Source organism: Ambystoma mexicanum, unplaced genomic scaffold (genome assembly GCF_040938575.1).
Source record: "Ambystoma mexicanum isolate Mex_15411 unplaced genomic scaffold, UKY_AmexF1_1 Mex_scaf66, whole genome shotgun sequence".
NCBI classification, from domain to species: Eukaryota; Metazoa; Chordata; class Amphibia; order Caudata; family Ambystomatidae; genus Ambystoma; species Ambystoma mexicanum.
Window position 1 is genome coordinate 718,296 of NW_027182484.1, and position 24,768 is coordinate 743,063.

General features: G+C 36.0%; 9 non-coding genes across 9 annotated transcripts; all 9 read left to right on the forward strand.

The window, feature by feature from the left end:
* The first annotated feature begins 5,599 nt into the window (after nt 1-5,599).
* On the forward strand, nt 5,600-5,671 carry TRNAC-GCA (transfer RNA cysteine (anticodon GCA)). The gene has a single exon. It is a non-coding gene; the product is annotated as a tRNA-Cys (tRNA).
* Nucleotides 5,672-9,374: 3,703 nt separating this feature from the next.
* Nucleotides 9,375-9,446, forward strand: TRNAC-ACA (transfer RNA cysteine (anticodon ACA)). The gene has a single exon. It is a non-coding gene; the product is annotated as a tRNA-Cys (tRNA).
* An 872-nt stretch (nt 9,447-10,318) lies between these two features.
* On the forward strand, nt 10,319-10,390 carry TRNAC-GCA (transfer RNA cysteine (anticodon GCA)). The gene has a single exon. It is a non-coding gene; the product is annotated as a tRNA-Cys (tRNA).
* A 2,749-nt stretch (nt 10,391-13,139) lies between these two features.
* TRNAC-ACA (transfer RNA cysteine (anticodon ACA)) lies at nt 13,140-13,211 on the forward strand. Its single transcript has one exon. It is a non-coding gene; the product is annotated as a tRNA-Cys (tRNA).
* Nucleotides 13,212-14,083: 872 nt separating this feature from the next.
* On the forward strand, nt 14,084-14,155 carry TRNAC-GCA (transfer RNA cysteine (anticodon GCA)). The gene has a single exon. It is a non-coding gene; the product is annotated as a tRNA-Cys (tRNA).
* Nucleotides 14,156-17,858: 3,703 nt separating this feature from the next.
* On the forward strand, nt 17,859-17,930 carry TRNAC-ACA (transfer RNA cysteine (anticodon ACA)). The gene has a single exon. It is a non-coding gene; the product is annotated as a tRNA-Cys (tRNA).
* An 872-nt stretch (nt 17,931-18,802) lies between these two features.
* On the forward strand, nt 18,803-18,874 carry TRNAC-GCA (transfer RNA cysteine (anticodon GCA)). Its single transcript has one exon. It is a non-coding gene; the product is annotated as a tRNA-Cys (tRNA).
* Nucleotides 18,875-23,527: 4,653 nt separating this feature from the next.
* On the forward strand, nt 23,528-23,599 carry TRNAC-ACA (transfer RNA cysteine (anticodon ACA)). Its single transcript has one exon. It is a non-coding gene; the product is annotated as a tRNA-Cys (tRNA).
* Nucleotides 23,600-24,482: 883 nt separating this feature from the next.
* On the forward strand, nt 24,483-24,554 carry TRNAC-GCA (transfer RNA cysteine (anticodon GCA)). Its single transcript has one exon. It is a non-coding gene; the product is annotated as a tRNA-Cys (tRNA).
* The last annotated feature ends 214 nt before the right edge of the window (nt 24,555-24,768 follow it).

Consider the following 24,768-nt stretch of genomic DNA (forward strand, 5'->3'; position numbering starts at 1 on the left):
TGCACCAACCGGATCACGTATGCACCAGGCCCAAGTATGCCTCAAACAAGAGCTCCCGTGGACGTTAACAAAGCAAGAGTCTGGTTGCTGATTCTGCAGAATGGGCCCGGTGAAACAACCAGCCAAGGTCGCGATGTTGCAAACCCACATTCCAAGAACAAAGCATCAAAGGCACGATGTTGCAGCCTCGCACTCCGCGCACCAACGTTAAGGTCACACCTGCAAATTAAACCAGACACACAGTGGAAGAGCAATATTAATTGTGCAGAATTCTGCCTCAAACACGGTCCCTCCCCACGTGACCAAGCCGAACCTGACGAGATGCCAAACCCAGGAGAGAAAAGGCGCCTGGATCCCTCGCTACGAGACACAGGCAGATACACTTGAAAGGCTCAATGGACATCTGCGACAGTGGGAGCGGTCAGCCTTCCAACTATGCATAAATCCTCACATTGTCTGCACGTACCCATATTGAAACATTGTTGCAATCGCAGGTACACCGAGAGCTGGGAACAACGGTGGTCCCAGGCTGGGAAGCTCACGGGTGCACCAATCAGAACATGGGGCTCTTATCTCAGACGTCAGTAATATTAGCCAATCCTCAGGAGTCTTCATGTAACAATTTTCATGTATCTAATTGTAGGGACAACCCAGATATATCACCTGACTACCCTTTGTCCAGTAACATTGTCCTCTATATGTGTGCTATACTAACCCTACCACTCGAGCAACCAATTAAGAGTGGCGATAGGTTTTTTGTTAACTTTCTGAAGTGACGCGAATAGCGCGTCATAATGCAGTAAAAAGGGCCTGCGAGCCCCACGATTGTGTGTGTGTCAGGACGGACGCGTACGCTCCTTGACCCATCCCTGCCGTTTTTGTCTAATAAACAGCAGAGTCACCTTGCTCCTTGTGTGTGTCTCGCACTCTGTCTCAACTGGGATACACGGGAGGAGTTGGGGCCTCCCTGCCTGGAGGTCCGCGGACGGCCCGGCCGACCCCGGCAGAATTTCCCCACGACAGCATGTTGCTTCAACTTTGTACATATTACTGAATAAATAAAGGTGAACTTTTCGGAACTGGGGGTGTAGCTCAGTGGTAGAACATTTGACTGCAGATCAAGAGATCCCTAGTTCAAATCTGTGTGCTCTCTTGTTCAACTGTTTTACCTGTAGAAAAAAACATTTACAATCTTAGCATTTGATGTAATGAGGAACACATTTCTACATTTGAAATACTCCTGAAACATAGGGTAAACACCATGAAACTGTTTAGGATTTCTTCATATGATACAAGCTGTGTTTTACATTCACCCAAGTTCTACTGGTGATATTATCAGTTTGAAATAGTCCATTGGAAGCTCATATGAATGTTATAAAACTGTGGTGGAAACCAATAATATGCCCTTAATGAAATGTATTAATTTGTACAGCTCACCAGAAGTGCACTGATGTCATTAGTTCTACAAGTTCCATACAGTCACCCACTCTATCACCTTTTTAAAAAAGGTGAGTTTTCAGCATTCAAGGGTTTAACTCAGTGGTTGAGCGTAGGAGTGCAGTTCAAGAAGTCCCTGTTTCATAACCATATACCCTCGTCAATAGATCCTGTTAAAATGTTTTTCAACCCAATGCACTGTAAGAAACAATAGGATATATCATCATTTCATATAAAAACAATGAACAATTGGGTTTAACTATGCTCTTAGCACAAAATCAACAAACTGCAGTAGAGAAGCAGTTACGTTTTGCAGAATTTGTGCATTTGACGAAAGTTTTTTTTTCCATGTTCCAAGATCTACATGTGATACGAAATGTATGAATTCTTGCAATGGAAACCTCACTGTATTTTACCAAGGCAGATAAAGGACATCTTTTGTACCCATTATACTTATAAGGAGGGTTTGGTGGCTGAAAATGCATTGCTTTGATGGTGATTGCATGTTGCTTCCACTTTGTACATATTACTGAATAAGTAAAGGTGAACATTTCAGAAATGGGGTAATAGCTCAGGGATAGAGCATTTCACTGCAGATCAAGAGGTCACTAGTTCAATTCTGGGTGCCCCCTTATCCAACTATTTTACCTGTAGAAATATTTTTTTAATTAAATAAATTGAAGTAAACATTTACAATCTTAGCATTTTATGTAATGAGCAACACATTTCCACATTTGAAATACTCCTGATCATCACCTGAAACATAGGTTAAACACCATTAAGATGTTTAGGATTTCTTCATATGATACAAGCTGTGCTTTACATTCACCCAAGTTCTACTGGTGATATGATCAGTTTGAACTAGTCCATTGGAAGCTCATATGAATGTTATAAAACTGTGGTGGAAACCAATAATATGCCCTTAATGAAATGTATTAATTTGTACAGCTGACCAGAAGTGCACTGATGTCATTAGTTCTACAAGTTCCATACAGTCACCCACTCTATCACCTTTTTAAAAAAGGGCAGTTTTCAGCATTCAAGGGTTTAACTCAGTGGTAGAGCGTAGGAGTGCAGTTCAAGAAGTCCCTGTTTCATAACCATATACCCTCTTCAATAGATCCTGTTAAAATGTTTTTCAACCCAATGCACTGTAAGAAACAATAGGATATATCATCATTTCATATACAAAACAATGAACAATTGGGTTTAACTATGCTCTTAGCACAAAATCACCAAACTGCAGTAGAGAAACAGTTACATTTTGCAGAATTTAAGCATTTGACGAAAGTTTTTTTTCCATGTTCCAAGATCTACATGTGATATGAAATGTATGAATTCTTGCAATGGAAACCTCACTGTATTTTACCAAGGCAGATAAAGGACATCCTTTGCACCCGATATCCATATACAAGCTGTGTTTTACATTCACCCAAGTTCTACTGGTGATATTTTCAGTTTGTAATAGTCCATTGGAAGCTCATATGAATGTTCTAAAACTGTGGTGGAAACCAATAATATGCCCTTAATGAAATGTATTAATTTGTACAGATGACCAGAAGTGCACTGATGTCATTAGTTCTACAAGTTCCATACAGTCACCCACTCTATCACCTTTTTAAAAAAGGCCAGTTTTCAACATTGAATGGTTTATGTCAGTAGTAGAGCGTAGGAGTGTAGTTCAAGAAGTCCCTGCTTCATAACCATATACCCTCTTCAATAGATCCTGTTAAAATGTTTTTCAACCCAATGCACTGTAAGAAACAATAGGATATATCATCATTTCATATACAAAACAATGAACAATTGGGTTTAACTATGCTCTTAGCACAACATCAACAAACTGCAGTAGAGAAGCAGTTACATTTTGCAGAATTTGTGCATTTGACAAAAGATTTTTTTTCCATGTTCCAAGATCTACATGTGATACGAAATGCATGAATTCTTGCAATGGAAACCTCACTGTATTTTACCAAGGCAGATAAAGGACATCCTTCGCACCCCATATACTTATAAGGAAGGTTTGGTGGCTGAAAATGCATTGCTTTGATGGTGATTGCATGTTGCTTCCACTTTGTACATATTACTGAATAAATAAAGGTGCACATTTCATAAATGGGGGTATAGCTCAGGGGTAGAGCATTTCACTGCAGATCAAAAGTCCCTAGTTCAAATCTGGGTGCCCCCTTGTCCAACTGTTTTTCCTGTAGAAATATTTTTTTAATTAAATAAATTGAAGTAAACATTTACAATCTTAGCATTTTATGTAATGAGCAACACATTTCTACATTTGAAATACTCCTGATCATCACCTGAAACATAGGGTAAACACCATTAAGCTGTTTAGGATTTCTTCATATGATACAAGCTGTGTTTTACATTCACCCAAGTTCTACTGGTGATATGACCAGTTTAAAATAATCCATTGGAAGCTCATACGAATGTTATAAAACTGTGGTGGAAACCAATAATATGCCCTTAATGAAATGTATTAATTTGTACAGCTGACCAGAAGTGCACTGATGTCATTAGTTCTATAAGTTCCATAGAGTCACCCACTCTATCACATTTTTAAAAAAGGGCAGTTTTCAACATTGAAGGGTTTATGTCAGTGGTAGAGCGTAGGAGTGTAGTTCAAGAAGTCACTGTTTCATAACCATATACCCTCTTCAATAGATCCTGTTAAAATGTTTTTCAACCCAATGCACTGTAAGAAACAATAGGATATATCATCATTTCATATACAAAACAATGAACAATTGGGTTTAACTATGCTCTTAGCACAAAATCAACAAACTGCAGTAGAGAAGCAGTTACATTTTGCAGAATTTGTGCATTTGACAAAAGATTTTTTTTCCATGTTCCAAGATCTACATGTGATACGCATTGTATGAATTCTTGCAATGGAAACCTCACTGTATTTTACCAAGGCAGATAAAGGACATCCTTCACACCCCTTATACTTATAAGGAGGGTTTGGTGGCTGAACATGCATTGCTTTGATGGTGATTGCATGTTGCTTCCACTTTGTACATATTACTGAATAAATAAAGATGAACTTTTTGGAACTGGCTGTGTAGCTCAGTGGTAGAGCATTTGACTGCAGATCAAGAGGTCCCTAGTTCTAATCTGTGTGCCCTCTTGTTCAAGTGTTTTACCTGTAGAAAAAAACATTTACAATCTTAGCTTTTGATGTAATGAGGAACACATTTCTACATTTGAAATACTCCTGAAACATAGGGTAAACACCATGAAACTGTTTAGGATTTCTTCATATGATACAAGCTGCGTTGTACATTCACCCAAGTTCTACTGGTGATATTATCAGTTTGAAATAGTCCATTGGAAGCTCATATGAATGTTATAAAACTGTGGTGGAAACCAATAATATGCCCTTAATGAAATGTATTAATTTGTACAGCTGACCAGAAGTGCACTGATGTCATTAGTTCTACAAGTTCCATACAGTCACCCACTCTATCACCTTTTTAAAAAAGGGCAGTTTTCAGCATTCAAGGGTTTAACTCAGTGGTAGAGCGTAGGAGTGCAGTTTTTCAACCCAATGCACTGTAAGAAACAATAGGATATATCTTCATTTCATATAAGTGCACTGATGTCATTAGTTCTACAAGTTCCATACAGTCACCCACTCTATCACCTTTTTAAAAAAGGGCAGTTTTCAGCATTCAAGGGTTTAACTCCGTGGTAGAGCGTAGGAGTGCAGTTCAAGAAGTCCCTGTTTCATAACCATATACCCTCGTCAATAGATCCTGTTAAAATGTTTTTCAACCCAATGCACTGTAAGAAACAATAGGATATATCTTCATTTCATATAAAAAACAATGAACAATTGGGTTTAATTATGCTCTTAGCACAAAATCAACAAACTGCAGTAGAGAAGCAGTTACCTTTTGGCAGAATTTTTGCATTTGACAAAAGATTTTTTTTCCATGTTCCAAGATCTACATGTGATACGAAATGTATTAATTCTTGCAATGGAAACCTCACTGTATTTTACCAAGGCAGATAAAGGACATCCTTTACACCCCATATACTTATAAGGAGGGTTTGGTGGCTGAAAATGCATTGCTTTGATGGTGATTGCATGTTGCTTCCACTTTGTACATATTACTGAATTAATAAAGGTGAACTTTTCAGAACTGGGGGTATAGCTCAGTGGTAGAGCATTTGACTGCAGATCAAGAGGTCCCTAGTTGAAATCTGGGTGCCCCCTTGTTCAACTGTTTTACCTGTAGAAATATTATTTTAATTACATAAATTGAAGAAAACATTTACAAACTTAGCATTTTATGTAATGAGCAACATATTTCTACATTTGAAATACTCCTGATCATCTCCTGAAACATAGGGTAAACACCATGAAACTGTTTAGGATTTCTTCATATGATACATGCTGTGTTTTACATTCACCCAAGTTCTACTGGTGATATGATTAGTTTGAAATAGTCCATTGGAAGCTCATATTAATGTTATAAAACTGTGGTGGAAACCAATAATATGCCCTTAATGAAATGTATTAATTTGTACAGCTGACCAGAAGTGCACTGATGTTATTAGTTCTACAAGTTCCATACAGTCACCCACTTTATCACCTTTTTAAAAAAGGGCAATTTTCAGCATTCAAGGGTTTATGTCAGTGGTAGAGCGTAGGAGTGCTTTTCAAGAAGTCCCTGTTTCATAACCATATACCCACTTCAATAGATCCTGTTAAAATGTTTTTCAACCCAATGCACTTTAAGAAACAATAGGATATATCATCATTTCATATACAAAACAATGAACAATTGGGTTTAACTATGCTCTTAGCACAAAATCAACAAACTGCAGTAGAGAAGCAGTTACATTTTGCAGAATTTGTGCATTTGACAAAAGATTTTTTTCCATGTTCCAAGATCTACATGTGATACGAAATGTATGAATTCTTGCAATGGAAACCTCACTGTATTTTACCAAGGCAGATAAAGGACATCCATCGCACCCCATATACTTATAAGGAGGGTTTGGTGGCTGAAAATGCATTGCTTTGATGGTGATTGCATGTTGTTTGCACTTTGTACATATTACTGAATTAATAAAGGTGAACTTCTCAAAATTGGGGGTATAGCTCAGTGGTAGAGCATTTGACTGCAGTTCAAGAGGTCCCTAGTTGAAATCTGGGTGCCCTCTTGTTCAACTGTTTTACCTGTAGAAAAAAAACATTTACACTCTTAGCATTTGATGTAATGAGCAACACATTTCTCCATTTGAAATACTCCTGAAACATAGGGTAAACACCATGAAACTGTTTAGGATTCCTTCATATGATACAAGCTGTGTTTTACATTCACCCAAGTTCTACTGGTGATATTATCAGTTTGAAATAGTCCATTGGAAGCTCATATGAATGTTATAAAACTGTGGTGGAAACCAATAATATGCCCTTAATGAAATGTATTAATTTGTACAGCTGACCAGAAGTGCACTGATTTTATTAGTTCTACAAGTTCCATACAGTCACCCACTCTATCACCTTTTTAAAAAAGGGCAGTTTTCAGCATTCAAGGGTTTAACTCAGTGGTAGAGCGTAGGAGTGCAGTTCAAGAAGTCCCTGTTTCATAACCATATACCCTCTTCAATAGATCCTGTTAAAATGTTTTTCAACCCAATGCACTGTAAGAAACAATAGGATATATCATCATTTCATATACAAAACAATGAACAATTGGGTTTAACTATGCTCTTAGCACAACATCAACAAACTGCAGTAGAGAAGCAGTTACATTTTGCAGAATTTGTGCATTTAACAAAAGATTTTTTTTTCCATGTTCCAAGATCTACATGTGATACGAAATGTATGAATCCTTGCAATGGAAACCTCACTGTATTTTACCAAGGCAGATAAAGGACATCTTTTGTACCCCTTATACTTATAAGGAGGGTTTGGTGGCTGAAAATGCATTGCTTTGATGGTGATTGCATGTTGCTTCCACTTTGTACATATTACTGAATAAATAAAGGTGAACATTTCAGAAATGGGGATAAAGCTCAGTGATAGAGCATTTCTCTGCAGATCAAGAGGTCCCTAGTTCAAATCTGGGTGCCCCCTTGTTCAGCTGTTTTACCTGTAGAAATATTTTTTAAATAAATTGAAGAAAACATTTACAATCTTAGCATTTTATGTAATGAGCAACACATTTCTACATTTGAAATACTCCTGATCATCTCCTGAAACATAGGGTAAACACCATGAAACTGTTTAGGATTTCTTCATATGATACAAGCTGTGTTTTACATTCATCCAAGTTCTACTGGTGATATTATCAGTTGGTAATAGTCCATTGGAAGCTCATATGAATGTAATAAAACTGTGGTGGAAACCAATAATATGCCCTTAATGAAATGTATTAATTTGTACAGCTGACCAGAAGTGCACTGATGTCATTAGTTTTACAAGTTCCATACAGTCACCCACTCTATCACCATTTTAAAAAAAGGGCAGTTTTCAGCATTCAAGGGTTTAACTCAGTGGTAGAGCATAGGAGTGCAGTTCAAGAAATCCCTGTTTCATAACCATACACCCTCGTCACTAGATCCTGTTAAAATGTTTTTCAACCCAATGTACTGTAAGAAACAAAAGGATATATCATCATTTCATATAAAAACAATGAACAATTGGGTTTAACTATGCTCTTAGCAGAAAATCAACAAACTGCAGTAGAGAAGCAGTTACGTTTTGCAGAATTTGTGCATTTGACGAAAGTTTTTTTTTCCATGTTCCAAGATCTACATGTGATACGAAATGTATGAATTCTTGCAATGGAAACCTCACTGTATTTTACCAAGGCAGATAAAGGACATCTTTTGTACCCCTTATACTAATAAGGAGGGTTTGGTGGCTGAAAATGCATTGCTTTGATGGTGATTGCATGTTGCTTCCACTTTGTACATATTACTGAATAAGTAAAGTTGAACATTTCAGAAATGGGGTTATAGCTCAGGGGTAGAGCATTTCACTGCAGATCAAGAGGTCACTAGTTCAATTCTGGGTGCCCCCTTATCCAACTATTTTACCTGTAGAAATATTTTTTTAATTAAATAAATTGAAGTAAACATTTACAATCTTAGCATTTTATGTAATGAGCAACACATTTCTACATTTGAAATACTCCTGATCATCACCTGAAACATAGGGTAGACACCATTAAGATGTTTAGGATTTCTTCATATGATATAAGCTGTGCTTTACATTCACCCAAGTTCTACTGGTGATATGATCAGTTTGAACTAGTCCATTGGAAGCTCATGTGAATGTTATAAAACTGTGGTGGAAACCAATAATATGCCCTTAATGAAATGTATTAATTTGTACAGATGACCAGAAGTGCACTGATGTCATTAGTTCTACAAGTTCCATACAGTCACCCACGCTATCACCTTTTTAAAAAAGGCCAGTTTTCAACATTGAATGGTTTATGTCAGTAGTAGAGCGTAGGAGTGTAGTTCAAGAAGTCCCTGTTTCATAACCATATACCCTCTTCAATAGATCCTGTTAAAATGTTTTTCAACCCAATGCACTGTAAGAAACAATAGGATATATCATCATTTCATATACAAAACAATGAACAATTGGGTTTAACTATGCTCTTAGCACAACATCAACAAACTGCAGTAGAGAAGCAGTTACATTTTGCAGAATTTGTGCATTTGACAAAAGATTTTTTTTCCATGTTCCAAGATCTACATGTGATACGAAATGTATGAATTCTTGCAATGGAAACCTCACTGTATTTTACCAAGGCAGATAAAGGACATCCTTCGCACCCCATATACTTATAAGGAAGGTTTGGTGGCTGAAAATGCATTGCTTTGATGGTGATTGCATGTTGCTTCCACTTTGTACATATTACTGAATAAATAAAGGTGAACATTTCAGAAATGGGGGTATAGCTCAGGGGTAGAGCATTTCACTACAGATCAAAAGGTCCCTAGTTCAAATCTGGGTGCCCCCTTGTCCAACTGTTTTTCCTGTAGAAATATTTTTTTAATTAAATAAATTGAAGTAAACATTTACAATCTTAGCTTTTGATGTAATGAGGAACACATTTCTACATTTGAAATACTCCTGAAACATAGGGTAAACACCATGAAACTGTTTAGGATTTCTTCATATGATACAAGCTGCGTTGTACATTCACCCAAGTTCTACTGGTGATATTATCAGTTTGAAATAGTCCATTGGAAGCTCATATGAATGTTATAAAACTGTGGTGGAAACCAATAATATGCCCTTAATGAAATGTATTAATTTGTACAGCTGACCAGAAGTGCACTGATGTCATTAGTTCTACAAGTTCCATACAGTCACCCACTCTATCACCTTTTTAAAAAAGGGCAGTTTTCAGCATTCAAGGGTTTAACTCAGTGGTAGAGCGTAGGAGTGCAGTTCAAGAAGTCCCTGTTTCATAACCATATACCCTCGTCAATAGATCCTGTTAAAATGTTTTTCAACCCAATGCACTGTAAGAAACAATAGGATATATCTTCATTTCATATAAAAAACAATGAACAATTGGGTTTAATTATGCTCTTAGCACAAAATCAACAAACTGCAGTAGAGAAGCAGTTACCTTTTGGCAGAATTTTTGCATTTGACAAAAGATTTTTTTTCCATGTTCCAAGATCTACATGTGATACGAAATGTATGAATTCTTGCAATGGAAACCTCACTGTATTTTACCAAGGCAGATAAAGGACATCCTTTACACCCCATATACTTATAAGGAGGGTTTGGTGGCTGAAAATGCATTGCTTTGATGGTGATTGCATGTTGCTTCCACTTTGTACATATTACTGAATTAATAAAGGTGAACTTTTCAGAACTGGGGGTATAGCTCAGTGGTAGAGCATTTGACTGCAGATCAAGAGGTCCCTAGTTGAAATCTGGGTGCCCCCTTGTTCAACTGTTTTACCTGTAGAAATATTATTTTAATTACATAAATTGAAGAAAACATTTACAATCTTAGCATTTTATGTAATGAGCAACATATTTCTACATTTGAAATACTCCTGATCATCTCCTGAAACATAGGGTAAACACCATGAAACTGTTTAGGATTTCTTCATATGATACATGCTGTGTTTTACATTCACCCAAGTTCTACTGGTGATATGATTAGTTTGAAATAGTCCATTGGAAGCTCATATTAATGTTATAAAACTGTGGTGGAAACCAATAATATGCCCTTAATGAAATGTATTAATTTGTACAGCTGACCAGAAGTGCACTGATGTTATTAGTTCTACAAGTTCCATACAGTCACCCACTTTATCACCTTTTTAAAAAAGGGCAATTTTCAGCATTCAAGGGTTTATGTCAGTGGTAGAGCGTAGGAGTGCTTTTCAAGAAGTCCCTGTTTCATAACCATATACCCACTTCAATAGATCCTGTTAAAATGTTTTTCAACCCAATGCACTTTAAGAAACAATAGGATATATCATCATTTCATATACAAAACAATGAACAATTGGGTTTAACTATGCTCTTAGCACAAAATCAACAAACTGCAGTAGAGAAGCAGTTACATTTTGCAGAATTTGTGCATTTGACAAAAGATTTTTTTCCATGTTCCAAGATCTACATGTGATACGAAATGTATGAATTCTTGCAATGGAAACCTCACTGTATTTTACCAAGGCAGATAAAGGACATCCATCGCACCCCATATACTTATAAGGAGGGTTTGGTGGCTGAAAATGCATTGCTTTGATGGTGATTGCATGTTGTTTGCACTTTGTACATATTACTGAATTAATACAGATGAACTTCTCAAAATTGGGGGTATAGCTCAGTGGTAGAGCATTTGACTGCAGTTCAAGAGGTCCCTAGTTGAAATCTGGGTGCCCTCTTGTTCAACTGTTTTACCTGTAGAAAAAAAACATTTACACTCTTAGCATTTGATGTAATGAGCAACACATTTCTCCATTTGAAATACTCCTGAAACATAGGGTAAACACCATGAAACTGTTTAGGATTCCTTCATATGATACAAGCTGTGTTTTACATTCACCCAAGTTCTACTGGTGATATTATCAGTTTGAAATAGTCCATTGGAAGCTCATATGAATGTTATAAAACTGTGGTGGAAACCAATAATATGCCCTTAATGAAATGTATTAATTTGTACAGATGACCAGAAGTGCACTGATGTCATTAGTTCTACAAGTTCCATGCAGTCACCCACTCTATCACCTTTTTAAAAAAGGGCAGTTTTCAGCATTCAAGGGTTTAACTCAGTGGTAGAGCGTAGGAGTGCAGTTCAAGAAGTCCCTGTTTCATAACCATATACCTTCGTCAATAGATCCTGTTAAAATGTTTTTCAACCCAATGCACTGTAAGAAACAATAGGATATATCATTTCATATAAAAAACAATGAACAATTGGGTTTAACTATGCTCTTAGCACAAAATCAACAAACTGCAGTAGAGAAGTAGTTACGTTTTGCAGAATTTGTGCATTTGACAAAAGTTTTTTTTCCATGTTCCAAGATCTACATGTGATACGAAATGTATGAATTCTTGCAATGGAAACCTCACTGTATTTTACCAAGACAGATAAAGGACATCTTTTGTACCCCTTATACTTATAAGGAGGGTTTGGTGGCTGAAAATGCATTGCTTTGATGTTGATTGCATGTTGCTTCCACTTTGTACATATTACTGAATAAATAAAGGTGAACATTTCAGAAATGGCGGTATAGCTCAGGGGTAGTGCATTTCACTGCAGATCAAAAGGTCCCTAGTTCAAATCTGGATGCCCCCTTGTCCAGCTGTTTTACCTGTAGAAATATTTATTTAATTAAATAAATTGAAGTAATCATTTACAATCTTAGCATTTTATGTAATGAGCAACACATTTCTACATTTGAAATACTCCTGATCATCACCTGAAACATAGGGTAAACACCATTAAGCTGTTTAGGATTTCTTCGTATGATACAAGCTGTGTTTTACATTCACCCAAGTTCTACTGGTGATATGATTAGTTTGAAATAGTCCATTGGAAGCTCATATGAATGTTATAAAACTGTGGTGGAAACCAATAATATGCCCTTAATGAAATGTATTAATTTGTACAGATGACCAGAAGTGAACTGATATCATTAGTTCTACAAGTTCCATAAAGTCACCCACTCTATCACCTTTTTATAAAAGTGCAGTTTTCAACATTGAAGGGTTTATGTCAGTGGTAGAGCGTAGGACTGTAGTTCAAGAAGTCCCTGTTTCATAACCATATACCCTCTTCAATAGATCCTGTTAAAATGTTTTTCAACCCAATGCACTGTAAGAAACAATAGGATATATCATCATTTCATATACAAAACAATGAACAATTGGGTTTAACTATGCTCTTAGCACAACATCAACAAACTGCAGTAGAGAAGCAGTTACATTTTGCAGAATTTGTGCATTTGACAAAAGATTTTTTTTCCATGTTCCAAGATCTACATGTGATACGAAATGTATGAATTCTTGCAATGGAAACCTCACTGTATTTTACCAAGGCAGATAAAGGACATCCTTCGCACCCCATATACTTATAAGGAAGGTTTGGTGGCTGAAAATGCATTGCTTTGATGGTGATTGCATGTTGCTTCCACTTTGTACATATTACTGAATAAATAAAGGTGAACATTTCAGAAATGGGGGTATAGCTCAGGGGTAGAGCATTTCACTACAGATCAAAAGGTCCCTAGTTCAAATCTGGGTGCCCCCTTGTCCAACTGTTTTTCCTGTAGAAATATTTTTTTAATTAAATAAATTGAAGTAAACATTTACAATCTTAGCTTTTGATGTAATGAGGAACACATTTCTACATTTGAAATACTCCTGAAACATAGGGTAAACACCATGAAACTGTTTAGGATTTCTTCATATGATACAAGCTGCGTTGTACATTCACCCAAGTTCTACTGGTGATATTATCAGTTTGAAATAGTCCATTGGAAGCTCATATGAATGTTATAAAACTGTGGTGGAAACCAATAATATGCCCTTAATGAAATGTATTAATTTGTACAGCTGACCAGAAGTGCACTGATGTCATTAGTTCTACAAGTTCCATACAGTCACCCACTCTATCACCTTTTTAAAAAAGGGCAGTTTTCAGCATTCAAGGGTTTAACTCAGTGGTAGAGCGTAGGAGTGCAGTTCAAGAAGTCCCTGTTTCATAACCATATACCCTCGTCAATAGATCCTGTTAAAATGTTTTTCAACCCAATGCACTGTAAGAAACAATAGGATATATCTTCATTTCATATAAAAAACAATGAACAATTGGGTTTAATTATGCTCTTAGCACAAAATCAACAAACTGCAGTAGAGAAGCAGTTACCTTTTGGCAGAATTTTTGCATTTGACAAAAGATTTTTTTTCCATGTTCCAAGATCTACATGTGATACGAAATGTATGAATTCTTGCAATGGAAACCTCACTGTATTTTACCAAGGCAGATAAAGGACATCCTTTACACCCCATATACTTATAAGGAGGGTTTGGTGGCTGAAAATGCATTGCTTTGATGGTGATTGCATGTTGCTTCCACTTTGTACATATTACTGAATTAATAAAGGTGAACTTTTCAGAACTGGGGGTATAGCTCAGTGGTAGAGCATTTGACTGCAGATCAAGAGGTCCCTAGTTGAAATCTGGGTGCCCCCTTGTTCAACTGTTTTACCTGTAGAAATATTATTTTAATTACATAAATTGAAGAAAACATTTACAATCTTAGCATTTTATGTAATGAGCAACATATTTCTACATTTGAAATACTCCTGATCATCTCCTGAAACATAGGGTAAACACCATGAAACTGTTTAGGATTTCTTCATATGATACATGCTGTGTTTTACATTCACCCAAGTTCTACTGGTGATATGATTAGTTTGAAATAGTCCATTGGAAGCTCATATTAATGTTATAAAACTGTGGTGGAAACCAATAAGATGCCCTTAATGAAATGTATTAATTTGTACAGCTGACCAGAAGTGCACTGATGTTATTAGTTCTACAAGTTCCATACAGTCACCCACTTTATCACCTTTTTAAAAAAGGGCAATTTTCAGCATTCAAGGGTTTATGTCAGTGGTAGAGCGTAGGAGTGCTTTTCAAGAAGTCCCTGTTTCATAACCATATACCCACTTCAATAGATCCTGTTAAAATGTTTTTCAACCCAATGCACTTTAAGAAACAATAGGATATATCATCATTTCATATACAAAACAATGAACAATTGGGTTTAACTATGCTCTTAGCACAAAATCAACAAACTGCAGTAGAGAAGCAGTTACATTTTGCAGAATTTGTGCATTTGACAAAAGATTTTTTTCCATGTTCCAAGATCTACATGTGATACGAAATGTATGAATTCTTGCAATGGAAACCTCACTGTATTTTACCAAGGCAGATAAAGGACATCCATCGCACCCCATATACTTATAAGGAGGGTTTGGTGGCTGAAAATGCATTGCTTTGATGGTGATTGCATGTTGTTTGCACTTTGTACATATTACTGAATTAATAAAGGTGAACTTCTCAAAATTGGGGGTATAGCTCAGTGGTAGAGCATTTGACTGCAGTTCAAGAGGTCCCTAGTTGAAATCTGGGTGCCCTCTTGTTCAACTGTTTTACCTGTAGAAAAAAAACATTTACACTCTTAGCATTTGATGTAATGAGCAACACATTTCTCCATTTGAAATACTCCTGAAACATAGGGTAAACACCATGAAACTGTTTAGGATTCCTTCATATGATACAAGCTGTGTTTTACATTCACCCAAGTTCTACTGGTGATATTATCAGTTTGAAATAGTCCATTGGAAGCTCATATGAATGTTATAAAACTGTGGTGGAAACCAATAATATGCCCTTAATGAAATGTATTAATTTGTACAGCTGACCAGAAGTGCACTGATTTTATTAGTTCTACAAGTTCCATACAGTCACCCACTCTATCACCTTTTTAAAAAAGGGCAGTTTTCAGCATTCAAGGGTTTAACTCAGTGGTAGAGCGTAGGAGTGCAGTTCAAGAAGTCCCTGTTTCATAACCATATACCCTCTTCAATAGATCCTGTTAAAATGTTTTTCAACCCAATGCACTGTAAGAAACAATAGGATATATCATCATTTCATATACAAAACAATGAACAATTGGGTTTAACTATGCTCTTAGCACAACATCAACAAACTGCAGTAGAGAAGCAGTTACATTTTGCAGAATTTGTGCATTTAACAAAAGATTTTTTTTTCCATGTTCCAAGATCTACATGTGATACGAAATGTATGAATCCTTGCAATGGAAACCTCACTGTATTTTACCAAGGCAGATAAAGGACATCTTTTGTACCCCTTATACTTATAAGGAGGGTTTGGTGGCTGAAAATGCATTGCTTTGATGGTGATTGCATGTTGCTTCCACTTTGTACATATTACTGAATAAATAAAGGTGAACATTTCAGAAATGGGGATAAAGCTCAGTGATAGAGCATTTCTCTGCAGATCAAGAGGTCCCTAGTTCAAATCTGGGTGCCCCCTTGTTCAGCTGTTTTACCTGTAGAAATATTTTTTAAATAAATTGAAGAAAACATTTACAATCTTAGCATTTTATGTAATGAGCAACACATTTCTACATTTGAAATACTCCTGATCATCTCCTGAAACATAGGGTAAACACCATGAAACTGTTTAGGATTTCTTCATATGATACAAGCTGTGTTTTACATTCATCCAAGTTCTACTGGTGATATTATCAGTTGGTAATAGTCCATTGGAAGCTCATATGAATGTAATAAAACTGTGGTGGAAACCAATAATATGCCCTTAATGAAATGTATTAATTTGTACAGCTGACCAGAAGTGCACTGATGTCATTAGTTTTACAAGTTCCATACAGTCACCCACTCTATCACCATTTTAAAAAAAGGGCAGTTTTCAGCATTCAAGGGTTTAACTCAGTGGTAGAGCATAGGAGTGCAGTTCAAGAAATCCCTGTTTCATAACCATACACCCTCGTCACTAGATCCTGTTAAAATGTTTTTCAACCCAATGTACTGTAAGAAACAAAAGGATATATCATCATTTCATATAAAAACAATGAACAATTGGGTTTAACTATGCTCTTAGCAGAAAATCAACAAACTGCAGTAGAGAAGCAGTTACGTTTTGCAGAATTTGTGCATTTGACGAAAGTTTTTTTTTCCATGTTCCAAGATCTACATGTGATACGAAATGTATGAATTCTTGCAATGGAAACCTCACTGTATTTTACCAAGGCAGATAAAGGACATCTTTTGTACCCCTTATACTAATAAGGAGGGTTTGGTGGCTGAAAATGCATTGCTTTGATGGTGATTGCATGTTGCTTCCACTTTGTACATATTACTGAATAAGTAAAGTTGAACATTTCAGAAATGGGGTTATAGCTCAGGGGTAGAGCATTTCACTGCAGATCAAGAGGTCACTAGTTCAATTCTGGGTGCCCCCTTATCCAACTATTTTACCTGTAGAAATATTTTTTTAATTAAATAAATTGAAGTAAACATTTACAATCTTAGCATTTTATGTAATGAGCAACACATTTCTACATTTGAAATACTCCTGATCATCACCTGAAACATAGGGTAGACACCATTAAGATGTTTAGGATTTCTTCATATGATATAAGCTGTGCTTTACATTCACCCAAGTTCTACTGGTGATATGATCAGTTTGAACTAGTCCATTGGAAGCTCATGTGAATGTTATAAAACTGTGGTGGAAACCAATAATATGCCCTTAATGAAATGTATTAATTTGTACAGATGACCAGAAGTGCACTGATGTCATTAGTTCTACAAGTTCCATACAGTCACCCACGCTATCACCTTTTTAAAAAAGGCCAGTTTTCAACATTGAATGGTTTATGTCAGTAGTAGAGCGTAGGAGTGTAGTTCAAGAAGTCCCTGTTTCATAACCATATACCCTCTTCAATAGATCCTGTTAAAATGTTTTTCAACCCAATGCACTGTAAGAAACAATAGGATATATCATCATTTCATATACAAAACAATGAACAATTGGGTTTAACTATGCTCTTAGCACAACATCAACAAACTGCAGTAGAGAAGCAGTTACATTTTGCAGAATTTGTGCATTTGACAAAAGATTTTTTTTCCATGTTCCAAGATCTACATGTGATACGAAATGTATGAATTCTTGCAATGGAAACCTCACTGTATTTTACCAAGGCAGATAAAGGACATCCTTCGCACCCCATATACTTATAAGGAAGGTTTGGTGGCTGAAAATGCATTGCTTTGATGGTGATTGCATGTTGCTTCCACTTTGTACATATTACTGAATAAATAAAGGTGAACATTTCAGAAATGGGGGTATAGCTCAGGGGTAGAGCATTTCACTACAGATCAAAAGGTCCCTAGTTCAAATCTGGGTGCCCCCTTGTCCAACTGTTTTTCCTGTAGAAATATTTTTTTAATTAAATAAATTGAAGTAAACATTTACAATCTTAGCTTTTGATGTAATGAGGAACACATTTCTACATTTGAAATACTCCTGAAACATAGGGTAAACACCATGAAACTGTTTAGGATTTCTTCATATGATACAAGCTGCGTTGTACATTCACCCAAGTTCTACTGGTGATATTATCAGTTTGAAATAGTCCATTGGAAGCTCATATGAATGTTATAAAACTGTGGTGGAAACCAATAATATGCCCTTAATGAAATGTATTAATTTGTACAGCTGACCAGAAGTGCACTGATGTCATTAGTTCTACAAGTTCCATACAGTCACCCACTCTATCACCTTTTTAAAAAAGGGCAGTTTTCAGCATTCAAGGGTTTAACTCAGTGGTAGAGCGTAGGAGTGCAGTTCAAGAAGTCCCTGTTTCATAACCATATACCCTCGTCAATAGATCCTGTTAAAATGTTTTTCAACCCAATGCACTGTAAGAAACAATAGGATATATCTTCATTTCATATAAAAAACAATGAACAATTGGGTTTAATTATGCTCTTAGCACAAAATCAACAAACTGCAGTAGAGAAGCAGTTACCTTTTGGCAGAATTTTTGCATTTGACAAAAGATTTTTTTTCCATGTTCCAAGATCTACATGTGATACGAAATGTATGAATTCTTGCAATGGAAACCTCACTGTATTTTACCAAGGCAGATAAAGGACATCCTTTACACCCCATATACTTATAAGGAGGGTTTGGTGGCTGAAAATGCATTGCTTTGATGGTGATTGCATGTTGCTTCCACTTTGTACATATTACTGAATTAATAAAGGTGAACTTTTCAGAACTGGGGGTATAGCTCAGTGGTAGAGCATTTGACTGCAGATCAAGAGGTCCCTAGTTGAAATCTGGGTGCCCCCTTGTTCAACTGTTTTACCTGTAGAAATATTATTTTAATTACATAAATTGAAGAAAACATTTACAATCTTAGCATTTTATGTAATGAGCAACATATTTCTACATTTGAAATACTCCTGATCATCTCCTGAAACATAGGGTAAACACCATGAAACTGTTTAGGATTTCTTCATATGATACATGCTGTGTTTTACATTCACCCAAGTTCTACTGGTGATATGATTAGTTTGAAATAGTCCATTGGAAGCTCATATTAATGTTATAAAACTGTGGTGGAAACCAATAATATGCCCTTAATGAAATGTATTAATTTGTACAGCTGACCAGAAGTGCACTGATGTTATTAGTTCTACAAGTTCCATACAGTCACCCACTTTATCACCTTTTTAAAAAAGGGCAATTTTCAGCATTCAAGGGTTTATGTCAGTGGTAGAGCGTAGGAGTGCTTTTCAAGAAGTCCCTGTTTCATAACCATATACCCACTTCAATAGATCCTGTTAAAATGTTTTTCAACCCAATGCACTTTAAGAAACAATAGGATATATCATCATTTCATATACAAAACAATGAACAATTGGGTTTAACTATGCTCTTAGCACAAAATCAACAAACTGCAGTAGAGAAGCAGTTACATTTTGCAGAATTTGTGCATTTGACAAAAGATTTTTTTCCATGTTCCAAGATCTACATGTGATACGAAATGTATGAATTCTTGCAATGGAAACCTCACTGTATTTTACCAAGGCAGATAAAGGACATCCATCGCACCCCATATACTTATAAGGAGGGTTTGGTGGCTGAAAATGCATTGCTTTGATGGTGATTGCATGTTGTTTGCACTTTGTACATATTACTGAATTAATACAGATGAACTTCTCAAAATTGGGGGTATAGCTCAGTGGTAGAGCATTTGACTGCAGTTCAAGAGGTCCCTAGTTGAAATCTGGGTGCCCTCTTGTTCAACTGTTTTACCTGTAGAAAAAAAACATTTACACTCTTAGCATTTGATGTAATGAGCAACACATTTCTCCATTTGAAATACTCCTGAAACATAGGGTAAACACCATGAAACTGTTTAGGATTCCTTCATATGATACAAGCTGTGTTTTACATTCACCCAAGTTCTACTGGTGATATTATCAGTTTGAAATAGTCCATTGGAAGCTCATATGAATGTTATAAAACTGTGGTGGAAACCAATAATATGCCCTTAATGAAATGTATTAATTTGTACAGATGACCAGAAGTGCACTGATGTCATTAGTTCTACAAGTTCCATGCAGTCACCCACTCTATCACCTTTTTAAAAAAGGGCAGTTTTCAGCATTCAAGGGTTTAACTCAGTGGTAGAGCGTAGGAGTGCAGTTCAAGAAGTCCCTGTTTCATAACCATATACCTTCGTCAATAGATCCTGTTAAAATGTTTTTCAACCCAATGCACTGTAAGAAACAATAGGATATATCATTTCATATAAAAAACAATGAACAATTGGGTTTAACTATGCTCTTAGCACAAAATCAACAAACTGCAGTAGAGAAGTAGTTACGTTTTGCAGAATTTGTGCATTTGACAAAAGTTTTTTTTCCATGTTCCAAGATCTACATGTGATACGAAATGTATGAATTCTTGCAATGGAAACCTCACTGTATTTTACCAAGACAGATAAAGGACATCTTTTGTACCCCTTATACTTATAAGGAGGGTTTGGTGGCTGAAAATGCATTGCTTTGATGTTGATTGCATGTTGCTTCCACTTTGTACATATTACTGAATAAATAAAGGTGAACATTTCAGAAATGGCGGTATAGCTCAGGGGTAGTGCATTTCACTGCAGATCAAAAGGTCCCTAGTTCAAATCTGGATGCCCCCTTGTCCAGCTGTTTTACCTGTAGAAATATTTTTTTAATTAAATAAATTGAAGTAATCATTTACAATCTTAGCATTTTATGTAATGAGCAACACATTTCTACATTTGAAATACTCCTGATCATCACCTGAAACATAGGGTAAACACCATTAAGCTGTTTAGGATTTCTTCGTATGATACAAGCTGTGTTTTACATTCACCCAAGTTCTACTGGTGATATGATTAGTTTGAAATAGTCCATTGGAAGCTCATATGAATGTTATAAAACTGTGGTGGAAACCAATAATATGCCCTTAATGAAATGTATTAATTTGTACAGATGACCAGAAGTGAACTGATATCATTAGTTCTACAAGTTCCATAAAGTCACCCACTCTATCACCTTTTTATAAAAGTGCAGTTTTCAACATTGAAGGGTTTATGTCAGTGGTAGAGCGTAGGACTGTAGTTCAAGAAGTCCCTGTTTCATAACCATATACCCTCTTCAATAGATCCTGTTAAAATGTTTTTCAACCCAATGCACTGTAAGAAACAATAGGATATATCATCATTTCATATACAAAACAATGAACAATTGGGTTTAACTATGCTCTTAGCACAACATCAACAAACTGCAGTAGAGAAGCAGTTACATTTTGCAGAATTTGTGCATTTAACAAAAGATTTTTTTTTCCATGTTCCAAGATCTACATGTGATACGAAATGTATGAATCCTTGCAATGGAAACCTCACTGTATTTTACCAAGGCAGATAAAGGACATCTTTTGTACCCCTTATACTTATAAGGAGGGTTTGGTGGCTGAAAATGCATTGCTTTGATGGTGATTGCATGTTGCTTCCACTTTGTACATATTACTGAATAAATAAAGGTGAACATTTCAGAAATGGGGATATAGCTCAGTGATAGAGCATTTCTCTGCAGATCAAGAGGTCCCTAGTTCAAATCTGGGTGCCCCCTTGTTCAGCTGTTTTACCTGTAGAAATATTTTTTAAATAAATTGAAGAAAACATTTACAATCTTAGCATTTTATGTAATGAGCAACACATTTCTACATTTGAAATACTCCTGATCATCTCCTGAAACATAGGGTAAACACCATGAAACTGTTTAGGATTTCTTCATATGATACAAGCTGTGTTTTACATTCATCCAAGTTCTACTGGTGATATTATCAGTTGGTAATAGTCCATTGGAAGCTCATATGAATGTAATAAAACTGTGGTGGAAACCAATAATATGCCCTTAATGAAATGTATTAATTTGTACAGCTGACCAGAAGTGCACTGATGTCATTAGTTTTACAAGTTCCATACAGTCACCCACTCTATCACCATTTTAAAAAAAGGGCAGTTTTCAGCATTCAAGGGTTTAACTCAGTGGTAGAGCATAGGAGTGCAGTTCAAGAAATCCCTGTTTCATAACCATACACCCTCGTCACTAGATCCTGTTAAAATGTTTTTCAACCCAATGTACTGTAAGAAACAAAAGGATATATCATCATTTCATATAAAAACAATGAACAATTGGGTTTAACTATGCTCTTAGCAGAAAATCAACAAACTGCAGTAGAGAAGCAGTTACGTTTTGCAGAATTTGTGCATTTGACGAAAGTTTTTTTTTCCATGTTCCAAGATCTACATGTGATACGAAATGTATGAATTCTTGCAATGGAAACCTCACTGTATTTTACCAAGGCAGATAAAGGACATCTTTTGTACCCCTTATACTAATAAGGAGGGTTTGGTGGCTGAAAATGCATTGCTTTGATGGTGATTGCATGTTGCTTCCACTTTGTACATATTACTGAATAAGTAAAGTTGAACATTTCAGAAATGGGGTTATAGCTCAGGGGTAGAGCATTTCACTGCAGATCAAGAGGTCACTAGTTCAATTCTGGGTGCCCCCTTATCCAACTATTTTACCTGTAGAAATATTTTTTTAATTAAATAAATTGAAGTAAACATTTACAATCTTAGCATTTTATGTAATGAGCAACACATTTCTACATTTGAAATACTCCTGATCATCACCTGAAACATAGGGTAGACACCATTAAGATGTTTAGGATTTCTTCATATGATATAAGCTGTGCTTTACATTCACCCAAGTTCTACTGGTGATATGATCAGTTTGAACTAGTCCATTGGAAGCTCATGTGAATGTTATAAAACTGTGGTGGAAACCAATAATATGCCCTTAATGAAATGTATTAATTTGTACAGATGACCAGAAGTGCACTGATGTCATTAGTTCTACAAGTTCCATACAGTCACCCACGCTATCACCTTTTTAAAAAAGGCCAGTTTTCAACATTGAATGGTTTATGTCAGTAGTAGAGCGTAGGAGTGTAGTTCAAGAAGTCCCTGTTTCATAACCATATACCCTCTTCAATAGATCCTGTTAAAATGTTTTTCAACCCAATGCACTGTAAGAAACAATAGGATATATCATCATTTCATATACAAAACAATGAACAATTGGGTTTAACTATGCTCTTAGCACAACATCAACAAACTGCAGTAGAGAAGCAGTTACATTTTGCAGAATTTGTGCATTTGACAAAAGATTTTTTTTCCATGTTCCAAGATCTACATGTGATACGAAATGTATGAATTCTTGCAATGGAAACCTCACTGTATTTTACCAAGGCAGATAAAGGACATCCTTCGCACCCCATATACTTATAAGGAAGGTTTGGTGGCTGAAAATGCATTGCTTTGATGGTGATTGCATGTTGCTTCCACTTTGTACATATTACTGAATAAATAAAGGTGAACATTTCAGAAATGGGGGTATAGCTCAGGGGTAGAGCATTTCACTACAGATCAAAAGGTCCCTAGTTCAAATCTGGGTGCCCCCTTGTCCAACTGTTTTTCCTGTAGAAATATTTTTTTAATTAAATAAATTGAAGTAAACATTTACAATCTTAGCTTTTGATGTAATGAGGAACACATTTCTACATTTGAAATACTCCTGATCATCACCTGAAACATAGGGTAAACACCATGAAACTGTTCAGGATTTCTTCATATGATACAAGCTGCGTTGTACATTCACCCAAGTTCTACTGGTGATATTATCAGTTTGAAATAGTCCATTGGAAGCTCATATGAATGTTATAAAACTGTGGTGGAAACCAATAATATGCCCTTAATGAAATGTATTAATTTGTACAGCTGACCAGAAGTGCACTGATGTCATTAGTTCTACAAGTTCCATACAGTCACCCACTCTATCACCTTTTTAAAAAAGGGCAGTTTTCAGCATTGAAGGGTTTAACTCAGTGGTAGAGCGTAGGAGTGCAGTACAAGAAGTCCCTGTTTCATGACCATATACCCTCGTCAATAGATCCTGTTAAAATGTTTTTCAACCCAATGCACTGTAAGAAACAATAGGATATATCTTCATTTCATATAAAAAACAATGAACAATTGGGTTTAATTATGCTCTTAGCACAAAATCAACAAACTGCAGTAGAGAAGCAGTTACCTTTTGGCAGAATTTTTGCATTTGACAAAAGATTTTTTTTCCATGTTCCAAGATCTACATGTGATACGAAATGTATGAATTCTTGCAATGGAAACCTCACTGTATTTTACCAAGGCAGATAAAGGACATCCTTCGCACCCCATATACTTATAAGGAGGGTTTGGTGGCTGAAAATGCTTTGCTTTGATGGTGATTGCATGTTGCTTGCACTTTGTACATATTACTGAATTAATAAAGGTGCACTTTTCAGAACTGGGGGTATAGCTCAGTGGTAGAGCATTTGACTGCAGATCAAGAGGTCCCTAGTTGAAATCTGGGTGCCCCCTTGTTCAACTGTTTTACCTGTAGAAATATTATTTTAATTACATAAATTGAAGAAAACATTTACAATCTTAGCATTTTATGTAATGAGCAACACATTTCTACATTTGAAATACTCCTGATCATCTCCTCAAACATAGGGTAAACACCATGAAACTGTTTAGGATTTCTTCATATGATACGTGCTGTGTTTTACATTCACCCAAGTTCTACTGGTGA